General features: G+C 30.3%; 1 pseudogene; it reads right to left on the bottom strand.

The window, feature by feature from the left end:
- Window positions 1-835: 835 nt before the first annotated feature.
- Window positions 836-14,469, bottom strand: part of LOC119675086 — a 52,076-nt pseudogene continuing 38,442 nt past the window's right edge.

The following is a 14,469-nucleotide window of genomic DNA, read 5'->3' as shown; positions in this document are numbered from 1 at the left end:
AACTTTTCGGTCACAATGTATATTTGTGTATAGCTTTTATTTTATTTTTTTTTTTTTTTTAAATGTCAAAAAATTAAGATTATCTTGGCAACAAGACAACAGATGGCGTTGTAGTGCCAAATTAATAATAATTTTTAATGTGTTTAGTGATTAATTTTAATTTCTAATTTATTTATATGGTATATACGGAACCCTTTTATATTAAAATTAACTTATTAATTCGGTTAGTATAAGTAAGGACGTATAAATAATTACATATACATACAATATAAAACTTTTTTAATAAAATTGAAATTTTTTTTTTTTCATTATAATGTATATTCCCATATTTTATTTTGTTTATTAATACTTTACAGAACCTCGAACTAATTTTAAGGAATTTATTTTCTTTTAAATCATTTATAATTTTTTGACATATAAATATAAATTAATGATTTATGTTACACATGGGATGATTATGATTGGTGTTGATTAACTATGAATGATTAAATTATATTTTAACTACAGTAACATACAAATTATTTAATTACATCAGCAAATTAATAACAAACTACAAAATTTCTGGAGAATACAAATAATAAAATGTACTAATGATGATTGATGCTGTGGTGATTGAAATGCAAATATGTAACACATAAATTCCATATCAAATATTATCTCAGTTGAAGTAATCGAAAAACGCAATAAATATTTCTTATACGTATATTTGCATTGGATCAAATGAAAATGTTATTGCAATATTCGGAAAAAATTAAAAAGAAAAACTAAATAATTAATTAAACAAGATGATGTGATATAATGGAAATTTAAGCGCAACAATTCAATAAAAACAATATCAAAGTAAAGTAAACTGAATTAATGAAGGATAACAATTACTACAATGCAGCAGAGTGATGGAAATTGAGGCTTCATACGACTGAACACCATACAAAGCAAAAGTTGTGAATACTACTCACCTAGCGGGTAAAATTAAAGCATCGAACTCTGTGGAAAGATGACGACGAATTATATTTTTCGACGGTGGTACGCCAAGCGCAGTTGCCATGGTGTCACCTGAAAATGATGGCTCAAGCACAACCAAGCCACCATGCACTCCGCTGTCTGTAAGTGTAATTAAACGAAGTTAAATGGCGCCGAACAAACGGATATGCTTTAATAAATATTTTATACGAAAAATTGTTTTTATTACTTTTAACGCAAATGTTGCACAATTAATTTAAAATATGGTAAAAATCAAAGAGATTTTGAAATAAGTATTCATTTTAAATTATATTCTTTAACTTACCTTTTAAATTGTCAGCATATTCGCTTAGATCAATGGATCTGGCCCAACGTATGAAACGTTGATTAGTCCAGACAATGGGATCTGTGTCAACAGTTTCTGATTGTACTCTTCGCATAGCCAAAGTTTGACGATCATATTTTACAATACGTAACACATGTATGCCTAACATAATAAATTTATATCGGTAAAAATTAATATAATCATAATATTTCTGCCTCCATAAAGAATACAATATATAAAAATTTAGCTTCACTTACCATGTACAATACTGGCTTGATGGAATTTTCTTGTAACACCCAAAAATTTCTCGAGTTCTTTCTTAGACAAAGTATCTAACATACGTGCATCGACCAACGAGTGTATGAAAGACTCTGCATACTGCGGTAAACCTATATCTGGTAACCATTCTGAAGCTACCCAGGTATGACCCAGCTGTGTAATCATTGGATAACGTACTAGTTCTGGGCGTCGCTGCTCTTCAATTGCTAAACGTAATTTTTTACGGTGCATTGGATGTGTTAAACCTAAACCTGCTTCCAATTCTGCGTCATTTAGTTCCAATAATACTTTACCACTTTTCACATTTTCAGCACAACGTGTGCTATATTGCGGCATACCAAGTGCCACTTCCAGCCAAGCCAAGACTTGGGTAGCACGCCAACGTTCCATAGGCATTTGTGATGCTTCACGTAATAAACGCAATTTTTCTGCATAACCTTCTTCAGTTAAAGCACTCCAAGAGTAATCATTATCTACAATTATTATAGATAATAATAATAATATAAAAATATTTAAAATGTTTTTCAATTACATTCCATCGCTCCATCTGCGGAAAGTGCTTTATTTTTATTTCTTGATCTGGCAAAAACTCGTGATATGCTACCCCATGTACCTCCACGACCATTACGTGCACTTATAGTACCAGTTTTTGGTGCAAATTTACGGACTACTGCACCAGGGCCATCAGATTCTACCGGTGAGCCAAGTTGCTCAACAGAACTAAAAGTAATTTCAAAAGCACAAAAATATGTTCTCTCAATTCAAAAAAATATTTAAGTAATTTACCGAGAGTAAGCTGCAGTATTTAATGGTGATAATGTGGGACTACGTTCCTTTGGTGTACCATCTATGAAATAAACCAATTTTTCTAACTTTTTTGTCTTTCATTAATACATGTAGTATACACTTACATTGATACATATTCTGACTAGAAACTAAAGAAATGCTGTCTGGATCTACGGTTATGCATGGTCCATTATCGCAAGTGCCATCACTGAAATTTAAATCACCACCTGTACTTTCACGATCACTGCTATTACGAATACCAGAATCATTTGAACAAGAATTTCGATCACCAGCCGTAGCACCAGAACCACCACTTAAACTGCTACTGAAAGCAGATAATGAATTCGAATTACCGCGTCCACTGTCATCTCCACGTAAATTACTATTAACACCACTAGCACCTGTCATTTGATTAACTAAACCTGAAGCGGCTGATGGTGGTGTAAGTGGTGCAAATGATAACAGACTTTCTTGATCCGACAGGCAACCGGAAAGTTGTCGTCGTGCTTCCTGCAATTGATCCTGTAATCTCTGCAATTGCATATCGCGTTGATTTAATTGTTGTGCAAGCGCTAATGAACGTTCGGCCTCATCTCGTGCTTGCTTGAGTAACTGCCAACGTTCACGCTCTCTATCTCCTGTTAATTTAGCATTATTTGATTCACTTTCACGAACGCGATCTTGAAAATTGCGTATAAAATCACGTAATTCCTGTTCTTTATCTTGTAATGATGAACATAACTGCTTTACTTGTCCCAACAAATCACTTTTATCTGAACGTAATTTCTTTCGTTCAATACGCAATGACATTATTTGACTTTTCGCAGAACGTAATTCGGCTTCCAACCGATCAACACGTTGTTGTGGTGTGCCACCACTGCCATCAGTTGATTGTGCATCACCCGAATCAGATAAATCTATTCCACCTACGGCGCCATCTGTGGAGTTTTCTAGCAATTTGCGCAGCCTTGAAATTTCAGTATTCAGTCGCTCATTTTCTTCACGCAGCTTTGTTGGTGAATCTATAATGGGAAAGAGTAAAACGATTTATATATTAAATATTGTTTTAATTATTATTATTTTATATAAAAATGTTTCAAATTACAATACCGTAAATAATAAAAAATTTGTGTTATATAGCTATATAAGTTACAAAGAGGAAGTATGAGTGTAGCCTAGCTCGTTTTGTATCAAGGTCTTAGAATTTATTATATTATATTAATTATAATTAATATATTAAATATATATTATATTAAAAAAATTGTTATGTTTTTGTAGTGTTTGTGTAGTGCACTAATTTTTATTATTCTGTATTATATTTTCGTCTATATCCTTTTCCCTAAATCCGCCGCTGGATGATAATAATTTTTGTTGTAACAGATTTCATTTTAATGGCGTTTTCGTTTGATAAATCTGGATTTAATCTAGATTTACTCTCGATTTGTTAAATTTTATTGCCTTATCGAATATTTTTAGACCAATCTAACACTTTTGTAGTAGTGTTAATAGGTATTTATATTTTTCATATAAAGATATATCGAATCAAACCACACTTTATCTGTCGTCATATAAAACTCTGGCAAAATATCTAAAGTGTTATAATTTAATCTCAACTATCATGTATTTTATCACAGTTTTACAATCGGAAATGAAAATTGCACTAAAAGTGTATTAAAGGAGCATCTCGATTAAAAAAATTACCCCAATTAACAATCGATAACGCCAAAAGTCCATACATCCATACATTTTTTACATTAAACTTCTAACGATTTCTGTTTTGTAATCGGCGGAGCTTCATCGCAATTACACTGCTAATTAAATTTGTAATTAAAATTACAAATTACAATTATATGTAAAGAATTAGTAATTTGCAATATATTCCAAATGTAATCGAATAATTCAATTATCCTTATAGTTCCTTTAATAAGGAATGTGAATTTTTGTTCCAAATTACAACTATCTGTAAAAACCCCCCTGCTAAGAAAGAGTAAAAGTGCACAGTTGCATTAAGTCGGAAAAACATTTGAATTACAATTACTTACTACTAATAATAAGTAGTTAATTCAATTACAAAAGTAATCAATACTTTGCAGCTCTGTCCATAAATACAATTATTAGTGTGTTATGGTGATATATTTCTATTGTATCATATAATTTATATATATACTAGCTCTTCAATAGATTATTGTTTCATTTAATTTTTTTTATAAAATAATTAATTATTTTTTAATTACTTATAACTCAGAATATGATTCATGCAATAAACAAAATTAAAAGAAACCCTTAATGCTAAGAAGTATATTAAGTGAGAGTGCAGGCAGCTTATCACAAACTTAAATAAAAGTAATTAAACTCGTAACTTAACAACCAGACAACAACTGTTCCAGGCAAAATCACAAAATCAAACGAGTCCTTTCAGCAGAGTTGCTGCTACTTTGGAAATAAAATAAAATGGAGCTCAAGGAAATCAAGCGAAAATGATGATTTGAGTCGGGTTAATAAGAGTAAGAATGTTGAAGGGAAATAAAAATAAATATGAAAATAGAAATAAAAATAAAAATCAAAATCAAAATATGAATAAAAGTAAAAACGAAAGTAACTGGAAGACTTAAGACTTACCTGGATGTAAATTGAACTTTGACTCGTCATTACGATTTCCATCACAACTGTTGCTATTGTAGTTGTTGGCAGTGGAAGGAGCTATTGGCATCATTGCGGTTATTATTGATCCCGACGAGGATGTTGCTCCTAAATCCATTAATTTAACAATCGAGCAGACATCGTTCGCATTTTTCTTATCAACTTTTTTATGTGTTTTTTTGGAATACGTTCGTGATTTTTTTTTTTATATAGATAAAATCAATTTTAAGTTCAATTCAGTGCAGTTCGATGGAGTTGAGATGCGATTTTAGTAATATAAATGATGTATACGGCAATACAGAATAGTAGGAGACGGGAATACGAATACGAATATTGTTACGAGTACATAGAGGATGATACACATTCAGTAGGCAAGCATTTGAATTACAACAATAATAACATCAATGAAATAACATAACATAAGTAATAATAACAAATTGCTATAATTATGGATTTGTAAAAGGATACCTCAAATTTGATTGATACTATTTTGAGATGATAGATGGTAAATATGTATATTTTGTAGCGATTTAAGTAGAAATATGTATTATTATTTGAGTAAGCTGAGTGTATGTAATATGTAGGATTGTAAATTAATTGGTTTTGGTTTTTGTAGATTACATCAAAAATTGACGAACCCTTTTATGGTGTTGTGATTTTTAATGTATTTTGAAATTTGTTTAAATTTCTTGAAAATAAATATATTATAAAATAACAACATATATAAAAAATAAATAAAAAAATGATATCAAAAAATATTTACTAAAAGTAATTCAATATTTTAATTTAATAATAATTTTGGCTGTATTCAATTAATTAAAATAATATAAAATGAATTTATGTTGTTGTAGTTCACTACTGTTCGAAAAAACCTCTTTATTTAATAATAAACAAAATAATAATAAACAAAGATTAAAGAAAATAATTTAAATTTAAATTAAAAATTTCTGATTTTCAGTCTCACTAGATTTTGTTCGATTATTTAATAAACAAATCAAATGAACTTATCTTATTTTATATTATTTTTAGCTATAAGACTGCAATAATGACAACGAAAGATGGGCACATTTTTAAATTAATAATAATTCTAGCTACCAGAAAAATACTCTTAAAGGAGATCAAAATATGGGTTATACTTATATGTACACATAACAAGTCAGGCCTAAGAACATAACAAAATTGCGTAGTAACTCAGTAGTTCAGCCCAACGCTGTGAGTAACTCATTAGTTATTATTATATTATTATGTTTGTTGAATTTGCTTTAACCCTATTTCAGAATCTAAAGAATTTCCCCAAATCCATACCTTCCTATATAAACTGTTGTATGATCATCTAGTAAGCAGTCCAGCCAAATTCTGTGAGTAACTCATTAGTTATTATTATATTATGTTTGATGAATTTGCTTTAGCCCCTATTTCAGGATCTAAAGAATTTCCCCAAATCCACAACTTCCTATATAAACTATTGTATTGATCATCTAGTAATTATTAGCTAAGGAGTCCAGCAAAATTCTGTGAGTAACTCATTAGTTATTATTATATTATTATTTTTGATAAATTTGCTTTAGGCCCCCTTAAAGAATCTAAAGAATTTCCCCAAATCAACGCTTTCTTATATAAACTGTTGTATTGATCATCTAGTAATTATTAGCTAAGCAGTCCAGCCTATTATTATTATTATTATTAAATTTGATGACTTTACTTTGAGAAACCTTTAAGTACCTAAAGCATTTTTTCAAATCCATCTTTCTACATAAACTGTAGTATTGAATTTACATTATAAAAGATTATTTCTTCGCAAGATACAACTACCTTCACCACCCAGATACTTCTTTTGTTTGTATATAGTGCCGGGCAAGTTCCTAACACATGCTTTTAGGATTCATTCGGTTCCCTAAAAAACCTGCAAGTTTGGTTAGAGTTAGTTCCTAGTTTTGTGAGGAGTCAGATTATTAATCTACTGTGAAGATTCCTGTAATGATTTTTAAATTATTTCTACTTAATTGCAAACAATCCTTGAACCGTTTGAAGCTGAAAGTCCCCATGTGTGGTATCGATTCTAATATCCCTGGTAGATTATACCATTCTAGCTTTCTTTGTTGCTCCTCTTCTTTCTGAATTGCTTAAAAATTTATATTTTTTTCCAACTACAAATATATATAATTTTAATTTGTGCATTAAAATTAAATCAACAAATCAAGCTTCTAACTAAGACTTTTGTTTAAACTTTAAATGCAAGTTCCAAAAAAATATACAAACGATTTAATTGCTTAAAATCCAATTCTTACAAAAAATTTCCATGGAATTTATAATATTTTAATAAGATTTTTGTTTTTCAGAAAAACCCTCTGGAATTCAGTGCTATTCCAAACAACGAGCATTCTGTATGGCATTAGGAAAATCTGTTTAACGTTTCCAAATCTCGACATAATTAATATAAATGGTGCGCAGAGGGAATAATTTTCATATGGTGACGTTTCAGTCAAAACATCAACAATTTTCATGTGAATTAATTAGTTTTGGTATGCAAGAATTTTGACGTCTTTGAGCTGAGAGTAAAATTTATAATCTCGTATGATGTTCACGTCTCAGCAAAGTTATTAAGAAGAAAAATTTAATTAATTTTCTCCTTCATTATTATAAGACAGATTGGATTCAGAATAAATTATATTTTAATTTTAAATCTTATATAAACAATTTTATTTCTAATTGATGTATTAAATAAAAAATTTTTTATATTAAAAAATACATTGAAGTCTAATTGCAAATAAGTAATCCCAGTTCAGTTGTTTAGGTGCATTTTTACAAATAATATACAATATTATTACAACATTTATATTTTAAAAAAATTATAATAAGTATAAAAAACTATTAGAAATGTCTTTATTAAAGCTTCAATATCATTTTCAGCAATGAAAATATATATATGGGTAGAGGTAGACACTATCTTCGGCGAAATGATCAAGTTTAGCGAGTATTAACCGCGTTTTATATATAAGACTGGAAAAGGCACGTGAGCAGCAGCAGCCCCTGGAGAGGAGAGTCACGTCTGATCGAAATCCGATAACTGGTTTGTTATGTCCAATTAAGTAAATAAGTTTGGATCAAAATATTTTGTATGGCTTTTAGTTTTAACGGGACTGTGCTGCATGATAATAGAAGAGAATATAAAAAAATGATAGAATAAAATAAAAAATAAATAACACCGGTAAACAAATATTTCAACTCACTGGTGTATGCGTTTAAGTTAACAGAGAATCCAGCTTTAATAGCTATTAAGATACAGTTTAAGGCATTATATACTTGAAACAATGGGGAAACAGAGCTCTGAGATGAATTTACTAATACGCTTTTGTAAAAACCAGTCGATCGAAATCTTTACTCATTAACGTCAAATAAGTGGTATTCGCTAAATATGCTTAAATTTTGTTTGCTTCCTATGTCTTATTTATACTACTACTACTGTTGTCTACTTCCCCCAGTGGGGCATAAGGCCTTAATAATTCTTTTAAGTCTGACACTATTTTGTCCTCACTTCCGACCATTCTTCTGACATTTTCGCTGGCGCACTAGGTCTTCTGTTGTGGATTACATGGCAACGTTTGCCTCGCTATGTTATCTCTTAGTTGCCTAGGCGTATGGCCTATTAACTTCTTTCTCATAATTGTCTCAATTAATGCTACTTTTTGAGTCATTTGGTTCAGCAGAAGTTTATTTGATATTCCATCTGGTCACCATACAAACACTTTCATCTTTATCTCTATACATCTGGAGTGCTTCCCTATTTTATAGCCGTGGTACAAGAGAGATTTCACATTAGTGTTAAAGTTTGGTCTGCTTTCTGAGTTTACTGGATCGTCATAGCTATCTTGTTAAGTTGCTAAACGCGACTTTCGCTCTTTAACAACTTCGCTCTTATTTGTCACAATGCTACCCAGGTAGGAAGAAGACCAATCCCTTATGTATAATTTATAAGCACCCTATATATAACAATCTTACATTAAACCATTCTGACATGAAGCAAATTTTCAAGTTAGTAATATTGATTGAATACAGTTCTCTCATCAACTCAGAAGGTAAGATTACTGCATTTACTGTTAAAAGTATAAAATTTTGAAAACCTATAAATTTATCAAGATTAAATTGAATCAAATATTCCTTAGATTTTTAAATAAAATTTGTGCCTCGATGAAAGTATCATAAATTCTATTTTAATTAAAACGTCAATTTCTAACTGAAGTATGAAGATATTTATTTTCGTTTTTAGGGCATTCACTGAGTGTTATAATTCAATCTGCATTGAAATCCGCTTTAGGTCTGCCCCTGTCACATAAACAAATCTGCATAAACCAAATATAAAGAGCGTAAGGCACATGCTTTGCTGATCATTTGCAAATACCAGCTCCTCCATTTAGATTAAATTTTCCATGCATGAAGGCATAGCATGGTATAGTCTTACATTGATGCAGAATCCTACTATAGCATTTAAAGAAAACATTGTTTCATGTTGTATGGAGGACACCTATAGTTTGTCATATAAAGGAGCCACTTGCTGCTGGCTGCTGATAAATGAAGCTCTAATAAACATGTACCATGCATACCGGATTACTTTATCATATGAGCTTATATTGCCTGCGTTCTATTTTTTCGTTTCACAAATTTTAAGCAATGTTTGTAAATGAATGGTCAAAGTAAGGCAACGTTATCATCAACACGGAATCATATTAATGGTGCACACTCTAAGCAGGCATATGCAAATTCATTGTAGGGACCCACACATTTGTATGGCCTAAGTATTTGGGCAAATAGACAAGCATCGGATATGCGTGTCCATTAAACTCCCACTCCCACTCCCACTCGCACTCATAGAGCTACCATTCCGTTTGTGGTCTATATATGTGGCATTGCAGTGCCCATTGGAAGCTAGCAATCATTTCAATGCTATTCAAATGAATTACACTACAATATTGTCGAAAATGCACTTTGCAAGAAACTCATTACAGTGCTGGTTCATGTTGAGTGAGTGGGCGCTATTCACGTTTCAATACATTTTGCATTTACTGTGGTGCTGGTTTTTTTTATAAGTGCAAACTTTAACATTTTCAAAATAGTTTTCCATCGGTCAAGTAAGATTCCATACTACGGACTCATATACATACACAGTTACATGCAAATTTCATATGTGGTTAAAAATACATACAAATGGAAATAAAACCAGTAACAAGTTAATATAACTAACTTGTCTCTAGCAGTTTTACAATTTATAGTATATCTAGAAAATTTGATGCATTTTAGTAGATAAAATGTAACCTTAATTTTTTTTTTCTTTTTTTTTTGTAAATAAGTGTATTAGCAAAAGTGATGTTGAGTAACACCAATTTTTAAAGGGTTCTGATTATCTTAAAAATAATTACATATGGTTTCTTATCAAGACTTTCTAAATATTTAAACAGTGAAGTGTAAAAATGGGTTGATTTCAGAGATAATAATAATCTATTGCAGTGGGTTAATGACTTTTTAAATACAATTACATATACCTTCTGCTCAAAAAGTACTCGGATTTTGTAAATAAAACACAAATTTAAATTTTATTCCAAATTAATTTTATCTCCTACAAAATATGCTCCTTCTGAAGCGATACACATATGCCAACGCTTAACCCAATCTTACATACACTTTTCGTAGGCCCGTTAAGGTATGGCTTTTAGTTCCTTCAGCGAATTCTCTTTTACCGATTCAATCGACTCAAAAAGCTTACCACGAAGGGGCAATTTGAGTTTCGGGAACAGAAAAATGTCGCACGGATCCAGATCTGGCGAATATGGCGCCTGAGCGATGACAGTTGTGCCGTGTTTGGTCCAAAAATCACATAGAACAAGAATTTTTCATAGCAAAAATCGCTAAATGCACTTGAGGTAGACTCACATTAACAGCTGCTGTAAACAAACTAATTGACAGATGGCGCTCAAATTTGTACCATATGTCAAGAAAGTGTATAAAAAGGATTAAGAAAGCATTAAAAATATTTTTTTTCTAATAATTAGATTGTTAAAATTGTTAAAAAATTGTTAATAGTAAATCAAAAAAAATTTACAAAGTCGAAGCTTCCATATGTAATATAGTATTCTTGCAAAAATTGTAGAAATTATTATATATTATAGAAATGTCACACAGTTGTTTGATTTTTGAAGCAGTTTCAACTGATTTTAATAAGATGATTTTATAGCGTGTTTTTTTAGCTGCATAAGAACTATCGATATCGATAATTAAGGTTTGACAGCTGAGGGTGACATTTCTGTTCAGTAAGGTTTGACAATTCATCATGAATCGTCTAACGCTAGAAGAATGCTTTTAATTTGGAGAAATTTCCTTTGAAAAAAATAAATCCGATCACGAAGTTAATAAAGCTCTTCGTCGAAAAATTGTGTTAAGTGGCGAAGCTCATTTCTGGTTAAATGGCTACGTCAATAAGAAAAATTGCTACATATGATGTAAAGATAATCCTCAAGCCGTTAACGAATAACCATTATGTTGTTTGGTGCAGTTAGCACGCTGTCGGGTTCATCGCTCCTAACTTCTTTCAAAATGAGAAAACAGCTAGGAGCAGCCGTTACGTTGAATGGTGAGCACTATCGAGCCATGCTGACTGAATTTTTATTTTTAAAAATTAATCAGTTAAAAATAAACGACATTTGGTTCTAACAAGATGGTACAACTAGTCATTCCGCGCTATACAGCTTAACAATCGATATATTGCGAAATCAATTTGGTAATAACTTTATTTCCAGAACTGATCCTGTTAACTAGCCTCCTCGTTAGTGCGAATTAACGCCTCGCATTTACGTTTTATGGGCTTATGTTAAGTCATTAGTTTATGTTGAACCAGCAACTCTTGAAGCATTAAAAACCAGTATTTATGTCTACATTGACGACACATTTATTGCAAAAAAAAACTTAAAAATTGAACTAATCGAATGGACGATGTAACTCGTAGCAGCGGTGGACATATGTCGGAAATTATATTTAAAAAAATGACGAAATTATTTACCTGTTTATAATAAAATAAATTTCATTCCAATAATATTTCTGTCTTGTGTTATCATTTTAAGTTCTCAAGCAGCTAATAATACAGTCTATATTTTATTAATAATGTACTAATCATAAGTCAACCATATTATAATTTTATATTGAAAATCATTAATATCACAGCTTAAGTTTGTTCTTCGACATTCTTTTAAAAAGTGGAAGCTGAACCCATAACTTCTGTAAGTTATTTTCAGCGCAAGAGTTTATAATGTTCATACATTATCTTAAAATCTTTGTAGTTTTATCTCGACTAAAAAGGTATAATATTTACAAATTAAAAACGAAACCTTAAAAAAAGACAGAAAAACTGTGATGGTAAGCAGTAACTATATTATAGTTAAGATCTGTTGTTTTAGAGTAACTAACAATAAGATTAAGAACTTATGAAGACAAAATATATCTGTAAATGCTTCAATAAATACATACCTTATGCATATATGAATAACAACACCCAATATATCCTGTATTTCTCATTAAAAGAATAAAGATCAAAACGTGCACAACTTCTATATATCAATTTTAAACTTAAATAAATTTTGAATCTATTTTATTTCATATTTTAAATTAGTTTGATATTTGAAATGAGCAGAAAATTGAATGGACTATAATTTTCCGAAAAATTACTCATACGCAACGGGTGCCCACAATCAATTGCACATATTTTATTGGTAATTAAATGGAATAAATGTTTATTTTATAAGGGTACCATAGATAATATAGCTATTGAGTGAGATTTAAAATATGCAAAAAAAAATTGAATATACAGTGAAAATGGAATTCTTATGGAATTACGAATATTTTCAGTTTTGAAATATTTTCATAACGCATAATTTAATAGAAGTTATGAAAACCTCTGCGGCCTATAAACCGAAAATAGAAATAAAAATAAAAAATTAAAATATTATAACGAAAATTATTAGTTATGATAGTAAATGGATGGATAAACACAAAACCAAAACTACTCGAAAGTGTAGTACGAATATAATGGAAAGGGATTGAAATTTACCATTATCTCAAAAGTATCAAATTTTATACTTATGTATATAGTAATTGCTATATAGTAAAAGTAGATCTTTAAACAAACAAGCAAACGGTATAAATATACAAATAAACTAAGTAATTTTACACATATAATTAAGCGAAAAAACACTTAGATAATTACAAAAAAGTCTCACATACCTGCAGTGGTGTGCGCTAAAAGGTGATTCGCTGCAATTGTGTTTGAGTTATTTGAATTCAATGCACCACTTCCGTTTCCTGTACTACCATTTATCATATGCAAAGTTGATTGTGGTCCATTTGTCTGTTGTTGTTGTGTCATTAGTTGGCCAGGCGTGTCGCTTTTACTAAGGAAGCTTAAACGCTGTTGGTGTTGTTGTTGCTGTTGCTGTTGCAACTGATTATCAATCGTCATTGGAGAGGTGAGAGTGTGATTACTGCCATTCGAACTTAATGGGGAGCTACTATCACCGCCCGCTGTTATATCGTTACGTTTATTAAAGATAGCTACCGATGGTGAATTCGGGTTAACAGCAGTAACAGTAGCCGTAACTGTGGTGCCTGTGGCTGTTTGTATAATATTGTTATCGAGTGATAAAATTGGTTTTAAGGGTTTATTGTTGTTCACAGTTTTGTCATTTATCGCAACAGTGCTCGAGTCTAATGATTTTATGGCTTTCTGAAACAATAATTAAAACAAATTTCAGTTAAATGATATGTCAAAAATTTATTTGTTTTTTTGTTTTTTTTTTGTGTTTTCGTAATTAAAATATTCACAACAATATACGAGTAAGTTATGAAGAATTTCAAGTCAAAAATATCGAAAGTGTGTCTGATAGGATTTAAAATCAACATAAAATAAAAACTGTGTAAAAAAAGCATAAAAGGACATGTAGTGCTACATAAGCGGATTAACGTTGTCATCGATTATTTTCTGCAATTGCGAAGCAAATGTGCACATTTGCTTCCAAGTAATAACTTTATTTTTATCTGAAAGTACACACTGTAATGGAAGCATACAATTCATTTGTCCTTATTTTCCGATATTTAAAAATATGTTTTAAGAAGGTTTACTACAGAATATTAATTTTTTAAATATCTTCGTTTTGATTGCACTTTCTCATTTCATATTACAGAGAATTATGTTAAGCCCTCGCAATTTATTTAAACAGAAAAATTTATTCATCGCTGATTTTATTGATAGAACTGTCCATTAAATAGCTTAAAGTGTGCAAGGCTATTAAAATATTATGTTTCTGTTTATTTATTATTTTCAATAATTTATTTTGAAATGATGAGCAAATATTTAAGTATTTTATGAATTTATTCCCTACAGAAGAGGAAATTTAATTTACATGTATGACGTCTTATTACTTTCAAGAAGTCAACATTTG

The sequence above is a fragment of the Teleopsis dalmanni genome, chromosome 2, assembly GCF_002237135.1.
Source record: "Teleopsis dalmanni isolate 2A chromosome 2, ASM223713v2, whole genome shotgun sequence".
Taxonomy (NCBI): Eukaryota; Metazoa; Arthropoda; class Insecta; order Diptera; family Diopsidae; genus Teleopsis; species Teleopsis dalmanni.
Note: the sequence above shows the minus strand (reverse complement) of the source record. Positions and strands in the feature narration are given on the sequence as shown.